At 40.7% G+C, this 21,700-nt stretch overlaps 1 long non-coding RNA gene across 2 annotated transcripts; it reads left to right on the top strand.

Moving 5' to 3' along the window:
• Positions 1-15,085: 15,085 nt before the first annotated feature.
• On the top strand, positions 15,086-16,610 carry LOC117519199. 2 transcript variants are annotated; one of them, XR_004563206.1, is made up of 3 exons: positions 15,086-15,098; positions 15,437-15,505; positions 16,600-16,610. It is a non-coding gene; the product is annotated as an uncharacterized LOC117519199 (long non-coding RNA). The 2 variants fall into 2 exon arrangements; XR_004563205.1 differs by lacking the exon at positions 15,086-15,098 and having other exon boundaries at positions 15,421-15,505.
• Positions 16,611-21,700: the final 5,090 nt, after the last annotated feature.

Here is a 21,700-nt window from a genome sequence, read left to right as displayed (position 1 = left end):
GGCCTCCAAAGCTACGAATAAGCTACACTTATTACAAGTACCATTACTGCTAAAGGAGGCCGAGGAATAACTAAACATTTCACACCCAGAGCAGAAAAGTGCGGGAGAGACAGGAGAAGCCGCCATGCTAAACCGGCTAAGAGCTAGTAGCTGCGCTAAGCTAGCAGATTCCTAAAAACACAAAAGGTGAATAATGTGTAAATAATTTAGAGGTGATTCAGCAGAGGGAGTGCTTTAGTTAAGGCACGTGAAGATTACACTGTGAAGCAAATCGTTATCTAGGTAACTACAGCAATCTAACTGCGCAGATTAAACAGCTAACAGATGCAGCAAAACACCGCTGTGCTCCGGAACAGGAAGTGATACAATACCGCAGTGAGAGCCAACCACCAGTAGAGGCAAGCAAGAGCAAGAGTGGTGTTTAGATATTGTTAAATTTGGTATTTAGATTTTACTGAGACATAAATAGCCATTAATGAATGTATGCGCTGTAATTGTATACAAAGTATTGGTTTACCACATTTTAAAATGTATTGTGTTAATTTTTTTTCTGATACTGGTGTTAAACTGATACCCAAACGGATTTGTCTTCTTCTATCTTCTGGAGAGGTCTATTTATTCTTTGACAAACTGATAAAGCAAGTTGCTTTAAAGGAGGTCAGATTATAGTTGGTGTGATTATGATGTCAATGGCAAGTGAATTAAGTGTGTCATAAGTCAAATGGGATGGCCCCTTAGCAGAATTTTGCAATGGGCCCCCGAGAGGTTGGAATCAGCTCTGCTTCACAACAATACAAACACATTTCTTGTCCTATTAGAACCCTAGCAACAGCATTCTGGACCACTTGAAGACCAGAGATTAAGACATTACAATAATCTATGCTTGATTAAAGCAAGGCATAAATCAATGTTTCTGCAGGTGCTGTGGGCAGAATAGACCAAATCTATTCTGCAGGTGAAAAAAAAAAGAATTTCTTTAATGTGTGGTCCAAAGGATAGTATCACAAAAAATTTGGGGGTGTTTACAAAGGAATACTTTGCACCATCAGTCATGCACTCTAAAAAAAAAAGTAACTACTGTCTTAACGAGAAAATTAATTTAATTTAATTTAATTAGCTTATAATGTGCCAAATCACAGCAAAAGCCGTCTCAAGGCGCCTTACATAAAACAATTAAACATAAAATTTAAATAAATAATCAAAATGAATAAAAAAAATTCAAATACATAAATAAAAACAGAAGTAAATGAATAAAACAGATAAAAAAAAAACTATTCATAAGAAAGAGAATACAAATAGGTTTTCAGTCTTGACTTAAAAATGTTCACGGACTCTGACTGCCTCACAGTGTCAGGAAGACTGTTCCACAGGGTGAGTGCATGATACGAAAAGGCTCTTTGACCTGCTGACTTCTTCTTCACCCTGGGAACACAGAGAAGACCTGCATCCTGCGACCGCAAAGCCCGGGCCGGCATGTAAAGTTCCACCAGATCAGCCAGATAAGATGGCGCCAGTCCATGAACAACATTATAAGTTAATAACAAAACCTTAAAATTTGCTCTCACAGACACAGGGAGCCAGTGCAAAGATGCCAAAATGGGTGTGATATGTTCAGACCTTCTGCTACATGTCAAAAGTCTGGCAGCAGCATTCTGAACCAGCTGAAGACCCCTGATGCTGGACTGTGGTAACCCTGAAAATAGAACATTACAATAATCTAGTCTAGAAGAAACAAAAGCATGAATCAGGGTCTCAGCATCAGCGATAGACAGGATGGGGCCAATCCTCGCTATATTTTGCAGATGGAAAAAAGCAGTCCTAGTAACATCCCTGATGTGGAGGTCAAAAGACAATGTGGAATCAAAAATTACCCCAAGGTTCCTCATTTTGTCCGTATGATGTATAACACACGAACCCAGGCTGAGCACCAGCTGGTCAAATTGATGCCGATGTCTCGCTGGACCAAGGACCATCATTTCAGTCTTATCAAAGTTTAAAAGTAGGAAGTTACTAGACATCCAACTTCTCACTGATACAACCCCTGGCAAAAATTATGGAATCACCGGCCTCGGAGGATGTTTATTCAGTTGTTTAATTTTGTAGAAAAAAAGCAGATCAGACACGACACAAAACTAGTCATTTCAAATGGCAACTTTCTGGCTTTAAGAAACACTATAAGAAATAAGGGGAAAAAAATTATGGTAGTCAGTAACGGTTACTTTTTTAGACCAAGCAGAGGGAAAAAATATGGAATCACTCAATTCTGAGGAAAAAATTATGGAATCATGAAAAACAAAAGAACGCTCCAACACATCACTAGTATTTTGTTGCACCACCTCTGGCTTTTATAACAGCTTGCAGTCTCTGAAGCATGGACTTAATGAGTGACAAACAGTACTCTTCATCATTCTGGCTCCAACTTTCTCTGATTGCTGTTGCCAGATCTGCTTTGCAGGTTGGAGCCTTGTCATGGACCATTTTCTTCAACTTCCACCAAAGATTTTCAATTAGATTAAGATCCGGACTATTTGCAGGCCATGACATTGACCCTATGTGTCTTTTTGCAAGGAATGTTTTCACAGTTTTTGCTCTATGGCAAGATGCATTATCATCTGGAAAAATGATTTCATCATCCCCAAACATCCTTTCAATTGATGGGATAAGAAAAGTGTCCAAAATATCAACATAAACTTGTGCATTTATTGATGATGTAATGACAGCCATCGCCCCAGTGCCTTTACCTGACATGCAGCCCCATATCATCAATGACTGTGGAAATTTACATGTTCTCTTCAGGCAGTCATCTTTATAAATCTCATTGGAACGGCACCAAACAAAAGTTCCAGCATCATCACCTTGCCCAATGCAGATTTGAGATTCATCACTGAATATGACTTTCATCCAGTCATTGACAGGCCACAATTGCTTTTCCTTAGCCCATTGTAACTTTGTTTTTTTCTGTTTAGGTGTTAATGATGGCTTTTGTTTAGCTTTTCTGTATGTAAATCCCATTTCCTTTAGGTGGTTTCTTACAGTTCGGTCACAGACGTTGACTCCAGTTTCCTCCCGTTCATTCCTCATTTGTTTTGTTGTGCATTTTCGATTTTTGAGACATATTGCTTTAAGTTTTCTGTCTTGACGCTTTGATGTCTTCCTTGATCTACCAGTATGTTTGCCTTTAACAACCTTCCCATGTTGTTTGTATTTGGTCCAGAGTTTAGACACAGCTGACTGTGAACAACCAATATCTTTTGCAACATTGCGTGATGATTTACCCTCTTTTAAGAGTTTGATAATCCTCTCCTTTGTTTCAACAGACATCTCTCGTGTTGGAGCCATGATTCATGTCAGTCCACTTGGTGCAACAGCTCTCCAAGGTGTGATCACTCCTTTTTAGATGCAGATCTGATTTGATGCAGGTGTTAGTTTTGGGGATGAAAACTTACAGGGTCATTCCATAATTTATTCCTCAGAATTGAGTGATTCCATATTTTTTTTCCCTCTGCTTGGTTTAAAAAAGTATTTGTTACTGACTGCCACAATTTTTTTTTCCTGATTTCTTATAGTGTTTCTTAAAGCCAGAAAGTTGCCATTTGAAATGACTTTAGTTTTGTGTCATGTCTGTGATCTGCTTTTTTCTACAAAATTAAACAACTGAATGAACATCCTCCGAGGCCGGTGATTTCATAATTATTGCCAGGGGTTGTACATGGGAAACAAGGTACCAGTAGATTCAGTAGATTCTCACAAATCCAACAAGACCAAGCTTGCATGATATGCACACTCTTAAGGCTATGAAATTGGGCTATTAGTAAAAAAAAAAAAAAGTAGAAAAGGGGGTGTTCACAGTAATAGTAGTGTGGCATTCAGTCAGTGAGTTTGTCAATTTTGTGGAACAAACAGGTGTGAATCAGGTGTCCCCTATTTAAGGTTGAAGCCAGCACCTGTTGAACATGCTTTTCTCTTTGAACGCCTGGGGGAAATGGGACGTTCAAGACATTGTTCAGAAGAATAGCATAGTTTGATTAAAAAGTTGATTGGAGAGGGGAAAACCTATACGCAGGTGCAAAACATTATAGGCTGTTCATCTACAATGATCTCCAATGCTGTAAAATGGACAAAAAAAAACAGAGACGCTTGGAAGAAAATGGAAAACAACCATCAAAGTGGATAGAAGAATAACCAGAATGGCAAAGGCTCACCCATTGATCAGCTCCAGGATGATCAAAGACAGTCTGGAGTTACCTGTAAGTGCTGTGACAGTTAGAAGACGCCTGTGTGAAGCTAATTTATTTGCAAGAATCCCCCACAAAGTCCCTCTGTTAAATAAAAGACATGTGCAGAAGAGGTTACAATTTGCCAAAGAACACATCAACTGGCCTAAAGAGTAATGGAGGAATAGTTTGTGGACTGATGAGAGTAAAATTGTTCTTTTTGGGTCCAAGGGCCGCAAACAGTTTGTGAGACGACCCCCAAACTCTGAATTCAAGCCACAGTTCACAGTGAAGACAGTGAAGCATGGTGGTGCAAGCACACTAGAAAACGAGCAAAATGTTGGTTCCAAACCAACAAAATTAATGCCTCGCAGATGTGAAGAAATCATGAAAAACTGTGGTTATACAACTAAATACTAGTTTAGTGATTCACAGGACTGCTAAAAAAGCAGTTTGAACATAATAGTTTTGAGTTTGTAGCGTCAACAGCAGATGCTACTATTATTGTGAACACCCCCTTTTCTACTTTTTTGTACTAATACCCCAATTTCATAGCCTTAAGAGTGTGCATATCATGAATGCTTGGTCTTGTTGGATTTGTTAGATTCTACTGAATCTACTGGTACCTTGTTTCCCATGTAACAATAAGAAATATACTCAAAACCTGGATTAATCTTTTTAGTCACATAGCACTACTATTATTCTGAGCACTACTGTAGTTCTAAATTGATTGGGTGTATGAAGGTCTTGAGATGAAGCCATTCGCCAACTCCTTAAGATCTCATCCTCATGAATCTGTGACCACAAGTACCCTCATCCTAAAAAATAACAGCGCTGTTAGAAATTCCTCAACAATTTTTAGAAGAGGAACTTAACCCTTTTATTTCCTGTTAATTATGTAATTTTTAATGTTAATTTACTGTCTTAATGTATTTATAAATTGTTTAGGTTCTTGTTATCATATACACACACTATTACTATTATCATAATTATTATTATGAGTATTATCATTATCAGTATTATTATTTTATTATTCTATTTTGACATTTGATTTTTAAATGGACCACATGGAAATAAGTTTTTTCCCTTTCTTGTGTCACCTATGTATTTTTTACCATATTTACAATTTCCCAAGGGATCAATAAAGTTCTATCTAATATAATCTGTTATGTACTTACATTGAACTTACTGAATAAAATCAAGCATGTACGCACCCACTCACACTTTTAATATAAAGATGATTTACCGCCACCTCAATGGCATGTGAGTCCGAAATGTAGGTAGCAACATCCATTTTTCAGTGTAGCTATTATCTGTAGCGTCTCCAAAAATATTTGTCTTGTTAACATTCCGTTGCAGCAGTGTTCATCCTTGACCCAAAATACATAAACATACCAAACAACAAATGTTAGCTCTTCGCAGTTTCTCCGTAATCAAAGTTACACACACGCACGCACACAGAGGCCACTTGGCTATTATAATAAATACCTTTCAATATGATTGAAACATTTAAAAATTTTGACCCCTGTGTAAGTCTTCACTGAGTCATTAGAGGTCATCTCGAGGATGCCTTGACATCTGAAAATAAACATTAGTTAATTTAGAATATGTTCGCCAAATTTTGTGCTTTTATGGAAAAATAAACAATATCATAAACTTCGTCCTTTATCCTATGCCGCCCCACTATTGGTAATTGCTTTCCCCAATCTTGTTTGCATAAAAGAACTTCATACTAGTGAGGCAGCTTAAGTCAATATAACATAAGAATCTTTCACTTGGTGATACAAGCACCAAATTTGGTACATAAGTACTTCAGGACCTAGTCTCTTAGAAAAGGTCGCTATCCAGGTGAAAAAACAAAATGGCTGACATTTTTCAAGATGGCCGCCTCGTTAAAGGTGAAAAAGGGTGTTTTCAGCTCAGAATGTCAAGGAATCAAAACATCTGAGTAATGCAAATATCAAAATGTATGTATTCTGACCAGGAGAACTTAATAGTATCAATGTTATTCCAAAATGGCCACCATTTTTAAAAATGGCAGCCATTTCCTGACTGAAAATGCATATTTATGACACATCCAGCTGTCCGATCACGTTATTACATATTACATACAAAACCTTGCCATCATTGTTGTATCCATCCATCCATTTTCTTCCGCTTTATCTGGAGTCGGGTCACGGGGCAGTAGCTCAAGCAAAGCCGCCCAGACCTCCCGATCCACACACACCTCCTCCAGCTCCTCCGGGGGAACCCCAAGGCGTTCCCAAGCCAGCCGAGAGATGTAGTCCCTCCAGCGTGTCCTGGGTCTTCCCTGGGGCCTCCTCCCAGTGGGACGTGCCCGGAACACCTCTCCAGCGAGGCGTCCAGAGGGCATCCGGAAAAGATGCCCGAGCCACCTCAACTGACTCCTTTCGACGTGGAGGAGCAGCGGCTCGACTCCGAGCTCCTCCCGAGTGACCGAGTTCCTCACCCTATCTCATTGTTGTAATACAATGTTAAATAGCTCTTGTTTTCAATATTATGAATCAGAGTGATTCCATAGCACAACCAGGGCACACTGGTGGCATCATTGCTGTGAGACTCAGCATGGGGTTCAGTGTCGGCTTGTAGTACAGTAGCTGTAGTTTACTAACTATTGTAGTAGTATACTCACTACAGTTTTCAGTATTTCAGTGTCCCAAATGCTATCTAATAAGCCCATGTATATAGCTTAACTAGAAATTTAGTTAGTTGTAGAATAATAGTTAGATAGCCGCACCTGAATCGACAGGATGCGCAGGAGAGCCGAGCCAAGGGTAATGGGGCATCAGTTACCCGGATGGTGTACAGATCGCACGGGACTTAAATGGCACTGGATGAATGATCGGGCTAGGTGTAGGGCACAAGATGCCTGAACCTTGTTGTATCCCATACCTCAATGTGCTTTGATATTTCATACGGTTGGGTGGTAAAAGGACAGCCCAAAATTCAAACATACTCATCAAAATATGAGAGGACAGACATAGTTTTTGATGTTTACTGGACTTCAAGCTTAAAGGCTGAGACAAGGTCAGGGGTAAAGGAGATCGACGTAGAGTAACTGACAAAACCAAGCTTCCACCTAACTTAAAATGTTTTCTGCGAGACAATGACAACAAGACTGAGCTTTTTGAATTCCTGGCTGACAAGATAGTATTCTTGTGTGCTGAAAATGTTGTAATTGTGACCAAAGGCAAAAAGGCTCTGTCCAACAAACCCATCAGTCTGGAGAGCTTGAGCCCATGCAACCATGAAGAAGCTGACACCAGAATCTTCACACATGCTCTTGATGCAGCCAAGCAAAAGGCAAAATCTGTGTTAGTTAAGGCAAGTGATACAGATATTCTTGTTGTTGCAGTCAGCAGTTTTGCAACTCTCCAGGATGCAGGATTGGAAATGCTGTGGATTGAGTTTGGCCATGGTCATTCCATCAGGTGGTTGCCAATCCATGACATTGTGTTGAATCTTGGCCCAGAGAACTAAATGGTATGCTGTTCTTCCATGCCTTCACTGGCTGCGATGTTGTATCATCTTTCCATGGCAAAGGCAAGAAAACAGCATGGCAAGCATGGGACTTTTGTCCTGAAGTGACCCATGTCTTCAATAAGCTCAGTAAATATCCAGCAGTCATAGAAGATGTTGACTTGAACATTCTTGAGAAGTTTGTCACCATTATGTATGACAAGAACAGCACTGCAAACAAGGTTGATGAGGCAAGACTGGACTTGTTTGCTCGGAAACAGAGGCCGTATGATGCCATTCCACCGACAAGTGCATCCCTCTTAGAGCATGTAAAACAGTCTGTCTTCCAAGCTGCCTGTATATGGGGCCAGGCTACTGTGTGTGAAATGCAAATTGAAAGCCCTGCCAACTGGGGTTAGATAAAAGCTTGTGAGATCTGGAAAGTTCTGTGGTCAAAGGTTCCTGCAATTGCAGAGAGTTGCCAGCAATTGACAAAATGTGGATGCAAGACTGACTGCAGAGGAAGATGCAAATGCTATCGCTTCAGCCTCAAGTGTACACAGTTATGTTCCTGCAAATGTGATGACTGAAAAGAAATTATGCAAACTGTACATCAACAGAGACTTTGTTTCATACCAAAGCAACAAACAATCATTGGTGTTATGTTTTTGGAAATTTAGCAGATTGCAAACATCATTGAACGAGTGTTCATTTACATAATTTACATAAAATTACCTGATTTTTCAATATTTTTAGTTTTATGACTGCATAATTGGATTTTTTTAGGTTCCAAATCATATATTTCCATTGCTACATCTTCCAGATATGGTTAATCAATTAAAATATAGGTAAAACAAGCTTAAAAACCAGTTCGATTGGTGGCCATCTTGGAAAATGGTGGCTATTTTGTTTTTTTTTACCTGGATAGCGACCTTTTCTAAGAGAGTAGGTCCTGAAGCACCTCTGTTCCAAATTTAGTGCTTGTATCACCAAGTGAAAGATTATTTGAGGTATCTGCTGCACTATACCACTCAGATCCCTCCATATATTCAGGACACCATGGGCTTTCTTTATGAATCTGACTTTGCCACCCCTGCCAAGGTCCCCACCACTGATGTCTTTCCACAGGTTCAGCCTGTAGTCACGCGTGCATTCGGTCGTACTCCAGTTCCTTTTTCCTTTGTTTTATCCTTTAGAAATTTTTCAGTACTCCTTTAGTTTCTGCTCACTGATTTTTATAATGTCGTTATTTATGGTTAGTTTTTAGTCATACTCGGGTTTCTTTGTAGTTTCTTGTTTTCACTTTGTCTGTCTTGGCTGTTGTGTTTATGGATGTGTCCGTGTCCAAGTCACCTGTTGTCAGTCACAGCTGTTTCACATCTTAATCACAACACATGTCACCTGTTGTCTCATTATGTGCCCCTATTTAAGTTTGTCACAGTTCTCTTTTCTCTCCTGGATTATTCTTGGTTTTTCCTTGTCACTGTCTACTGTCTTTCCTTGTTCATCATCCTTTATCTTCATGTTTCTTCCACTCTGTGCTGCCACTGAGCTCCTCTCCCAAATACGTGACACTTTAGACTGGTCCCTATTTTTGGACTTCAACTCTCATTTAATGGTAAATAAACCAACTTATTTCATTGCTGTTGTGGTTTGTGTCCACAATTTGGATTCAAACTAACTAATCATAAGAGCCATTGCAATTGGTTGGATAAATATGTCAGCCATGAGAGAACCTGCCCATCCTTCCATCCATCTATTTTCAAAGCCCGCTTACTCCAGTTAAGGATTACGGGGGCACTGGAGCCTATTCCAGTAGTCCTAGGGCGTGAGGCTTACGCGTAGCCAAGGGTGGGCCTGGATGGGCCTGGGCCCGCCCACGTGTCAGCCAGGCCCGCCCCATCCAATGAGAAGGCTGAGTCGACACTCGACAGTCACCTGTTGTTGCCTCATTGTATTCCTATATGGTATTGCATTAGCACTGAGCGACAATTAATACATTTTGTCAAAAAAATCTGGTTCAGCTTCTGTGATTTTTATTAATTCATTTTCAGAGTACAGTGGTCCCTCGCTATAACGTGGTTCACCTTTGGCGGCCTCACAGTTTCGCGGATTTTTTTTAGTGCAATTTTGCATGCTTTTTTTTAAATGGCGCATTGTGTTCTGCCTCCTTATCAGGTGGGCCGTTCGCGGCACCGGTCGGCATCACCGTGATTGCTCTCACTGCTTCCAATGCGCTTTCTGCGGGCTCAGTAAACACCGCAGCGGGCCACTCACACCGCCCTCCTGTCTGCTGTGCGGAATTGCAGCAAATCTGGCAACAGGTCCAGAGACTACGCTCGCTGTTTTGATCCGGATGTTGATTGCAGCCGCAGAGCTCCGTGGCCACCGAGAGAGGACTTGGATTCTTTGCGTATGTCTTTTCGCACATCTTTCATTAAAAAAATCTCCTTTAACAGTGGAATATCCGGATAAAATGCTGAAACCGACTTCTTCTGAATCTTCTCTGTTCTCTCATGACATCCTGGATCAATAGAGCCTGAAATGTGGAGGTTTTCAGCTTGAAACAGGCTGACGCCTGGGAGCGCTGCGTGACGTCCCGCTCCATGGGAAGTCCTTAAAGCGACAGTATCACCTCAAAAATCTCTCATCAGCCGTTAAAATTTTCACCAAAAACCAGCTGTATTTTTCGAACCGTGTCCACTTCGATGTGCCTTACAGGTTTTGAAAAAATTTTGATCAAACAAATCGCCAGTCTCTCAGCAACTTCTCAGACAAAGGAATTCCGACGAGGGGCTGGACGACTCCTCCCACAAGGAGTGTTCACAGGCGAATGACGTCACCGACAGGCGTGGAAAAACTCACGCATGCGCACGAGGGTTCAAGCATGTCTGACGTAAAAACATATGAATGAAATCCATATAGTTTTTGAGAAAAATAAAAAGGACCTATACTTTATTGACAGACCTCGTATATTGATAAGTAAAATATTGAGTGGTAGATATTTATGACTTCAAACTGAAGTCGCACATAGTGAGAAACACCATTAGAAGCATATTTATATTTATTTGTGCATTTATATTGTGTGTGCTGTGTATCAGCCTTCAGATGCCTTTCATTTAATTCATTCAATCTATTTTTAGATGTTTTGGGTTCATTTCACCAGGGGCAAAAACGAAGCCAATCTGTGCGATATTGAGTTTGAATGTAAATGCTAAATAGCTATGCAATGGAAGCCTACGAGCAAACTATGGTTAACTGTGCCACATGCTTTTTCCTCACAACATTTTTCTTGTAGTTTGTCATTGTTCACACCACCTTTCATAAGCGGACCATGCACACAGCTAGCATTAGCTTGCTGGTTGGCTAATAATTTGCCACAGCTCACGATCATGTGCGTTAACAAGCTAATGTTTACCAGTGGAGAATAAACAAATGCTAGCACATTACATTATCTTTGTGTGTGTGTGTGTGTATTGCCTGCCCATTCTCAGTTGATATTAAAAAGTGTGACTATCTATCATTAATATAAAAGGGGATAAACTAAACATTAAACATATTTGTTTCTAAATTCACTGCTACGTGTTTGTAGTCTGTAGACACAGTTTGATTTGTATCTGTGTTGCTACTACTTGTGGCTTACAGAAAGTTTTGAATAGTGACAGTTTCTCTGACCCACATACTGATGTTCGTTTGACAGGAAGCAACGCTTCTTACCAAACATTACATCATTGTTGGTGTTCTTGGAATCTTTACAGTAAACTGGAAAAAAAAAAAAAAAAAAAAACACAAAATAATTTGAGATATTGTATGTGTTGAAGTACTGAGTCGTTTTTCAGTTGGACAAAATTTCTCTTCAAAAATTCAAAGTTTACATAGAAAATAATTGATGACAGGAAATCAGTTAAACCACATCATGTGTCACATTTAACTGTCAAAATGATAAAAATGTCAGAGACTTGGATGTTTTAACGAAAGTGAAAAACAGTTGAAGTAGCAATCGGAGATGAGAAGCGGGATGAATAAGACCCCACAGAGCACAGTCTGTGGGACTCCCCCATCTGTATTTTATCAAATTACTGTCTTTCTGTTCTTTGAAAATAAAACTTTTCATATCGGTCTGTTCCACCATTCCCGAAACCTGCTGATCCAACTGTTCCACTCATTCACCCACTCACTGAGGCCGATGGGGCACAGTTGCATTTGATGGTGCCTTTTCTGCCTGGGTTTCTCTGAGCAGACTCTGCCTGTGTAGTGCCCACTCCTGAACGGTGCATCTCCAGCAGGTTATTGACTGTGCAAGCTTCAAGCCCCAACCTCCTGTCCTATTAAATGACCTTGTATGGCCACTTGGGGCATGATAGGTTTGAGTGACAGCAGTATTCTGGAGTCAGTGCAACCAAGTGGACTATTTGTGTTTTCTGAGCACTTTATTATGAATATCTGAGCTAATACGATGCATCCAGAAAGTATTCACAGCGCTTCAATTTTTCCACATTTTTTTGTGACAGCCTTATCTCAAAATGGATGAAATATTTTTTCCCACAAATTTCTACACACAGTACCCCATAATACAAATGAAAAAAGTTTGTTTGTTTAGATTTTTGCAAATTTAGTAAAATTTAGAAAACCTAAGAAATCACACGTATGTAAGTATTCACAGCCTTTGCCATGAAGCTCAAACTTGAGCTGAGGTGCACATCTTGTTTCCACTGATCATCACTGAGATGTTTCTACCACTTTATTGGAGCCCACCTAGGGTGAATTCAGTTGACTGAACATGATTTAGAAAGGCACACACCTGTCTACATATAAGGTCCCACAGTTAACAGTGCATGCCAGAGCAAAAACCAAGCATGAAGTCAAAGGAATTGTCTGTAGACCTCTGGGACAGGATTGTCTCGATCCACAAATCTGGGGAAGGATACAGAAACATTTCTGCTGTTTTGAATGTCCCAATGAGCACAGTGGCCTCCATCATCTGAAAATGGAAAAAGTTGGGATCCACTAAGACTCTTCCTGCAGCTTGCCACCCGTCTAAACTGAAGCAATCAGGGGAAAAGGACCTTCATCAGGAGGTGACCAAGAGCCTGATAGTCACTCTGTCAGAGCTCCAGCATTCCTCTGTAGAGAGGAGAACTTTCCAGAAGAACAACCATCTCTGCAGCAATCCACCAGTCAGGCCTGTATGGTAGAGTGACCAGAAGGAAGCCACTCCTTAGTAAAAGGCACATGGCAGACCACCTGGAGTTTACCAAAAGGCACTTGAAGGACTCTCAGACCATGAGAAACAAAATTCTTTGGCCTGATGAGACAAAAAATTGAACTCTTTGGCGCAAATGCCAGGCATCACATTTGGAGGAAACAAGGCACCATCTCTACAGTGAAGCATGGTGGTGGCAGCATCATGCTAGATGTGTTACAACGGCAAGAACTGGGAGACTAGTCAGGATTGAGGGAATGCAGCGTGTACAGAGACATCCTGGGTATTGAGCAAAGGGTATGAATACTTATATACTGTTATGGTTCGGCGTGGGTGGAAGACGAACCCAAAAGCAGGGAGCAGAGAACGGTACATTAGAAAACGGATTTATTTACAAGGAGCTTATGTACAGAAGATATAATGAGCAAATGTGTAGGGCTATCTAGCCATGTGGAGACCGGCCCGCTCAGCGGTGGAACCAGGGGAACCACAGCCCAGATGTCTTCAGTTCTAATGGGATGGATCTGGAGCCAGGTAGGTGGCTGCCTGTCGACGTGGCTGGGGAGGAGAGACAGATGGGTGAGTGCTGAGCCGGTCACTCCAGAAGTAATTATTCACAGTCAATCAGTAGTTAATTATCTCAGCTGGGTCCAGAAATGCTGACAGTTCAGAACGAATCAGCTTGGATTCTCAGGCGTTTCAGTTTAGGAATGCTCAAGTTCAACTACGTTTAGATTATTCCAGGCTGTGTTCTGTGAGAGGAAGCTCGCAGGAGCAAAAGATGAGCAGCACACTTAGCTGGTAGATGCAGAGCGTGAGAGCTCCGTGCACAGGCTGCGGGTGAAGCTGGTCTTGGTGCAGAAGCAGTTAGGAAGATATCGGCTCTGAGCAGAGGCTCAGACAGAAAGGTGTGTGGAAACACCAAAAAGTCAAAAATATTCTATTTTAGAAAATAGAGAGGCCAAGCTTACTGTGGAAGATTAGCTGAGTTTCTGGCGAAGATGGAATGAGGAGCCGGGGTTCATATGCAGGTGCTGATTAGATGGAGATCAGGTGTGTCGATCAGCTTGAGGCACGCCACCTGTGCAGAAGAGAGAAAGGAGCAGCAGCAGGAGGAACAGAGCAGGCAGCCCACAACATATACAGTACAAGTGATTTCTTAGTTTTTATTTGTAATAAATTTGCAAAAATTAAAAAAACTTTTTCATATTGTCATTATGGGGTGTTGTGAGTAGAATTTTGAGGGGGATAAATACATTTACTCCACCTTGGAATAAGGCTGTAACATAACAAAATGTGGAAAGGGTAAAGCGCTGTGAATACTTTCCGGGCGTATTGAATGGCTCGCTATGCAGTTAAGAGTTCTAATAGATCATTAAAGAAGCCGGTGTGTCAATAATTCCATTAAGAGATATTTTGGAATTGTTCAATTTATAGGTTCATTGGTAGCAGGTTTGGACTAATTTGCATTTAGTCTGGTGACATTATGTCAATCAAACATCCTGATAGGCCACATGCAAGTGATTTTTAAGCCTTCTTGATTCTTTTGATTCAGTCTGTAATTGGTCCCACACGATTGTGGCCACACGCTATCTGGTCCTTTTCTGCGGGCTGTCGGTAGCTGACTTGGAAATTTGTGATGTCGGATTTCAGATCACTTTCCTGTTTTATTTTCTGTTGATTTGGTCCAGGCTGCAGCCCAGCCCTGTGCCCGCCCTCAGAGTTGTCGAGTTATGAACCCCTCTACTGCTGCTCAGTTTTCTGCTGCCTTTCAGCAGTTATCCACTTACTTTGAAGTTTCTGTCTGTGACATAGAAGAGCTTGTCTCCTGGTTGTATTCGTCATGTCATACCATTTTGAATTCGGTGGCTCCATTTAAGACTCGGCAACCTGTGGCTAATTTTGAGTCATGGTTAAATGACAGAACTCGTGAGGGCAGCTGTCGTTGAGCTGAGTGGAAGTGGAAAAAGGACAGACTACAGGTCTCTTTTCAAACTTTGAAAAACTGTAGGCACTCAGACCACAGTAAAGGAGGCCAGAATGGAATATCTTGCGAATATTATTTCCTCTCATGACCACAACCCACTTATGTTGTATAAGATCACTGACTCTGTACTAGATACTGCACAGAATGTATGTTTGGACGCCTCCCCTAATACGTGCAACAGGTTTGCCAGGTTTTTTTTTTTTTTACAGAAAAAGTGGATAATACAGTATTAGGGCTTCTATCTTAGTTCCTACATATGACCCTTCGGCCTTGGTTTCTTGTCCTGTCACTTTTACTCAGTTTGAACCTGTGACCTTTACACCTCCTGTCTCCCCACGATTTTTTTAAAGAAATTTTGTGGTAGCTGGTGCTGGCAATTTTAAATCGTAGTTTGTCTTCTGGGGTGGTTCTGTCAAAATTCAAACATGCAGTGGTCCAGCCTTTGCTGGAAAAACCCAGTCTCGATCACTCTGTTCTGGCCAATTACAGGCCCATTTTTAAACTGCCTTTCTTGTCTAAATTTCAGAAAGAAAATGTTTAGTGTCACCTAAGTAATTTTTTGAATGAAAATGGGATTTTGGAAGAATTTCAGTCTGGTTTTAAGCCATTTCATAGCACAGAGTCTGCATTACTTAAGGTTTTTAACAACAGTTTTCTTGCATGTGACGCAGGTAACTCTGTTATCATGGTTTGCTGGATCTAATGGGTGCCTTTGACATGGTTGACCACGGTATTTTATTATCTCGGCTACATCACTTGGTGGGCATTGGTGGTACCGTGCTTGAATGGTTTCAGTCCTATCTGACAGATAGGTCATTTTCTGTGTATGTCGATGGCTTTGAATCTTTCGTAGTCCCTTTGGCATGCGGCGTCCCACAGGGCTCTATTTTGGGGCCTCTGTTTCTTTATATTTACTGCCTCTGGGGACTATTCTCAGAAGACATGGGATCTTATTTCACTGCTACGCAGATGATTGCCAGATTTATTTGCCAGTGGCTCTGAGGGATGGTCAGTCTTTAAAATGGCTCCTGCTGTGTTTAGAAGATATTAAAGCCTAGCTTTCCCTGAATTTTTAATTTAAAGTTTTAATGAAACGAAGACAGATGTGGCGGTTTTTGGACCTAGTACGCTTTGTGAGTCCACCTCTGTTGTTTTGGGACCCCTGGAGGCATATTTTAAACCAGTTATTCTTAATCTTGGTTTTAAGATGGACTGTGATCTTAAATTGGACAGTCAAATTGCAGCAATAGTGAAATCTGGTTTTTATCACTTTGCGGCGTTTAACAACATTGAAAACTTTTCTTTCCAGGCAACATTTCAAGATGGTCATTCACGCTTTTGTATCATCTCCTCTGGATTACTGCAATTAATTTTATGCAGGAGTAAATCAGACACTTCTCTCCCATCTGCAGTTGGTCCAGAATGCTGCGGAATGGCTTCTGACAGGGGCGCAGATGAGGGAGCATATGACCCCTGTCCTGGCCACACTTCACTGGTTTGCTGGTTCATTTTAGAGTCCATTTTAAAATTCTTAGGTTCATTTTTATGTCTCTCCATGGTCTAGCTCCGTCATACCTCTCTGGGCTTCTTCGGCCTTATGGACCTAGTCAGTCTCTCATGTCGGCTGACCAGCTGTTCCTGCTAGTGCCCAGGTCGAAGAGAAAGCTCAGAGGGGACAGGGCTTTCTCTGTCGTTGCTCCCAAACTGTGGAACAGTTTGCCTCTGGGTGTTAGGGAGGCACTCTCATTGGCCATTTTTAAAGTTTGTTTAAAAACCTATTTTTATTCCTAGGCTTTTGGCACAAACAAGGCTTAGTTTGATAATGTTTTAAGTTGCATTTTACTAGTTCTTATTTTCATTTTATTGTATGTTAACTTGTCTCATTTTTTGAGTGTACAGCACTTGGTGTCAGTGCTGGCTGTCCTAAGGGCCCTGTCCCACTGGGGAGAGGATTAATTGCACATGAATTGAATATACAAATTGCGGGCGTTCCTTGTCGTCCGCAACAAAAATGGCCAAAAATGACAAATGTCCCAGTATGAATTATGGATGTATTAATAATATATAGCGAATATATGATGGTTGTATAATGCATGTAGTGAGGAAACTGATCTGACACATTGAGATTATCACGGCAGTATTATGGGTGTATTATGAATGCATCGCGCACGTGTTGCGCGTGCACGGCATCTGCATTGCGGTCATAAAAGAAGCGCACTCTGGCCGTCGGCATCACTATTCACACCAACAATACAGCCTCTGGAGCATTTGCTGGACTTGGACAAGTTGATCACAGAGTGTTGTCATGCGAGGGTTAACTCGCGGGGGAAGCCGCTCGGGGTGTGAGACGGTGTTTTTTTTGTTTTTTTTGAGTGAGTTGTGGATAAACAGCTACTCTTCCTTTTGTTGGTGTTAAATAAAAGTCCTGGATTGCAGCAGCTACGTCTTTGTGGATCTACACAGCCGGGCCAGCACTGACTGGCAGGTATGTTGCTTTCTGCCACATTTTGGGTTTATGTGACGTGTTTGTTATGCATATTCACAGATTGTCTGCAAATCAGCTGCAAAGCAGATGTAATAAAAACGCTTCATTCGTGGCCAATTTATATTCATTCGCTACAACATATATTAGTTTGTGATGTGGACATGATGGGCATGCAATATATCTGTTTTACACACTGTCCCGGTCCGCTGCCAAGCCGCAATTCCCCGTCAGTTGTGGATATCAGCAGTTAACGGCAGATATACAGCGCATAGAGTGAGTATGTATTGTGTATGAATGGAGTATATATGGAGTATGTAAGGCAGATGTCATCCGCATTCAGATTTATGAACAGCTCAGAAATCCTGGATGCGGACATGCGTGCCTCTGCGGATGATCACGGATGCGTTCGGATGACGGCCGACTCATACAGGCATGTTACACGGATATTGCGAATGTTTGGCGAGTATGGGCCAATTTTGTGTGCAATCCATACGCAAATCCTCCTAAACGCCAGTGGGACAGGGCCCTAAAGTGCTTTATAAATAAAGCTGGTATGGTATATTTCCCCATGTAATGTGGAGTTGCGTCAGGAAGGGCATCTGGCGTAAAACTTGTACCAATTCAACGTGCAGATCCACCGTGGATTTGCTGTGGGGACCCTGAGTGCAAGCAAGGGAGCAGATGAAGGGACTTACTATGGTATGGTATGGTATCCAAACCAAAGGTAGCCTGTTAGCTGTCGCTTCACTTTTTTTGGAACTCAAGCTCCGAATTGTTTCTTCAGATATTCTGTTCTTTCGCAATCATATTTAGTGTAATTTGTGATTGAATGCATCCTCAACACATAAATCAGTTGGATGTTATCCTATTCAGACTATCCCTCACCACACACACTATATTGCTGTTACTGATTTGGGGGAATACTAATTTTCACAAGAGAAATAAGTAAAGGGAAATTATACTTTTCAGTGGCGCTTACTTAATCCATAAAAAACTATTCCAATTATTCAAAAAAATTAAATTTAACAAACTGAAAAGAATGAAAAACTCACAGTAACTTAAAAATATTTAAGTGAGGAGAATCTTTTCAAAATTAAGTTTCCTCTACTTAATGCATTTAATTATTTTGAGGCTTTGTATTTTCTATCAGTCAAAGTCCAAATATGAAAAAGTTGTTATTCTTGATTTAAATATATCTAGTGCAACTCTTGCTCTTCTTTTACTTTAAATCTTGCTGGTTTTTTTTAGAATTTCACAGCAGTTATCATGGCATGCAGAGGATTAATGGAATAAGTTATCCAGTGAGTGGTTTGGAAAAATAATAACTACAACATATTCAGCTTTGACATTTAGATATGCATGATGATCAGTGAACCTCCTATTTTCAGCCATGATGCCATGTTTTTGCAAGTAAGATAAAGACGGGCCTATTAGATGCAAGACTTGTTAATCGCAGGATCGCGGCGGCCACTACAGGCCACTATTGCTTGTGTTTAACACACTCTCTCAAGTAATCTGACCTTTCTAGTGACCACATCCTTCTTCTTGCTCATACTCATAGTTTTTGTTTGAATAATAGCTGTAAATGCTGTGTATTCTGTGGTGTCAAAAAATTAGGTTGCAAGTCATTTACTGAATGCTTTCACTTCATTTGATAGCTGTTTATTTCATGCACCTACTGCTCTGTTGGTGAACTTTAGAATGACTTCTGTTTTTAGCACTTTGCACATATTTTGTATTTCATATCACCTTTTACAAATATAAAGTGAGGTCATTATGTGTGTAACTCTGTTCTGGATGAACCTGGAATGCACTGTTGCACTTTTAAATTCTTCCACTGCATTGATGAACACATATTTTTGTGGACTGAGTTGTAGTTTTCATAATTGGTGGTTTGTGTGTGGGTTTCAGTTGAAGTATATGAGACCATGGTCCTTTATATTAAAGGTATTGTAGGTTCTTTGTCCTCTCATGCCCTCAACTCTAACTGTAAAAATGCTACATTTATCCGCTCTGAGAACTCTTTTGTTAATTCTTCTGTTTTAACTAATTTTAGATCAGTCTTAAAGCTGTCATTTGCACCTGAGATCTTTAAAAAAAACTGATATTTGATTTTGCCACTATGGTGCAAGGGTACCCAGAATGCAGTTCATCTGTGGTTGGACTGAAAAGGGTGTCCACATAGACAACAATCTGGACTGGACTGTAAACACAGAAGCTGTGTATAAGAAAGGTCAGAGCTGACTGTACTTCCTCAGGAGGCTCAGCTCTTTCAGTGTATGCAGAAATATGTTGCAGATGTTTTATCACTCAGTGGTCTCCAGAGTCATCTTCTACGCTGTAGTGTGCTGTGGCAGCAGGCAGAAGGCAGCTGACACAAACAGACTCAACAAGCTCATCAGGAGAGCTGCCTCTGTTCTAGGGGTTGAGATGGTGTCTGTGGTTGAGGTGTCAGAGAGGAGGATGCTGAGGAAACTGCTCAGCATCCTGAACAACACCTGCCATCCCCTGCATGCCACACTGAGATCCTGTCAGAGCTCCTTCAGCCATATGAGACCACTGAGGTGCATCACAAAACGACACAGGAGGTCTTTCCTACTTGTGGCAATTAGACTGCATAATTCCTCCACCTTCTGCTGGATGAAAACATAATGAACAGAGTTATTCAGCTACTATGCAATATTACCGAACATCTTGTACAAATGTCTTCCAGTCATTTCATATAAATTTGTTGTACTTATTGTAAAAAAAAACTAAACAAAAAAAAAAAAACTTTGTTTACTGAAGATTAATTATGTCAGGATTATAGCGTGGGTTGTAAGGAAGTTTTTAAAATTCCTAAAAATGGTCACCACCCTTGCCTGACTGGAATATTGCACAACAGCTGAAAAGTAGTGGGCGAGATGGAAGAGTAATGAGAGAGAGAGAGAGTAGCGATCTGTTGCATCCGCTTCGGATTGTAAGAAACCAAAGAGGATCGGTCCAGTTGTTTATGTTGGTCGTGTGGAGACCACGCATAGCTTACATACCAGTAAGTGTGCCAAAAACCTAACGTGAGAGGATGTGAATGGACACTTTGTTTACCAACCACCATGTTGCATCAGAGGAAATCAGCCAGACCTTCGTGGTAACAGTTCACCTGCTCTGAGGGGATGTTTATGTGTCACAGTGGAAAGAGACAGACCAGTGACATGGGCGAGACACCTTCTGTTCCAGCTTCACCTCCCCCGGCAAATCAAAACACATTGACGTGGTCTATGGTGGAGTCTGTAGGTGACACACACACACACACACACACACACACACACGCACAAAAGGTGATTGAATGACTGAACACAGGCATATCAAGTGGACTGAGGTATAGGTGGAAAAAATAAGGTTTTCTGAGGTATACCACACCACAGAATTTCCCAAATGTATGCCAAGTGATAAATAAACTGCTTACTCCCACTTTCTCTGACTGGTATGCTTCATTAGAAATGATTATGAGAGTGCATGCTCAGCAAAATGTAATGTCATCTACTACAAAACTGGACCCATTGGATAGAGAACATTACCTGAATGCCAGTCTACACCTTATGTCATACACAGAAAAACAGATTTGACATGACAGGTTTAATGTCTCTACAGTTAATATGTATATGTCATGGACATGAACGAGGCTCTTCAGCATCTCACCGTGTCATTTACATCCTTCAGATTTTTTTTTTTTTTTTTTTTTTTTTTTTTTGAGTAAATGCTTCATGGCTAAAACCTTTCAGCTTCTTTGCCTCTCACATGCCTAGAAGCTCTTCACCATCTAACCATGTCATTTAGGTCCTTCAGACTTTTATTTCGAGCAAATGGTTCTTTGGAGCATGACTAAAACCTTTCAGCTTCTGATGGACCTCAGCCCCCCAGACCCCTGCCTTTTTAAGCATTTTTTTTTTTTGCCTTTCAGCTGAACCCCCATCCCCCCTAATTACATCCCTCTTAACCCCTCTTTTTTAATGTAGCTGTAAATTAATACTCAAAGTTTTCAGCTAGTTGACAGTAGGGCTGTACAGTATGGCCAAATTATGGTATCTCGATATTGTCATATCAATATGATATACAATATGACTATGATTTGACACAAAGTGCAGCAACAGTGAAAATTAAACATTCTTAAACAAAATAGAAATAATACCACACTCATTTTGCACTCATCATAAGGTTAGGATACTGTGCCCTCAACAGTATTGGAACACTTGGTATTTCACACATTTTAATTTGTTCATGCCATTTCAAATACAAGAAATACAAAAAATATGAAGAACAAAAAATTCTAAAATTATCTTCCTCAAACTCAA

This window comes from Thalassophryne amazonica, chromosome 10 (assembly GCF_902500255.1).
Source record: "Thalassophryne amazonica chromosome 10, fThaAma1.1, whole genome shotgun sequence".
NCBI lineage: Eukaryota > Metazoa > Chordata > Actinopteri > Batrachoidiformes > Batrachoididae > Thalassophryne > Thalassophryne amazonica.
Note: the sequence above shows the minus strand (reverse complement) of the source record. Positions and strands in the feature narration are given on the sequence as shown.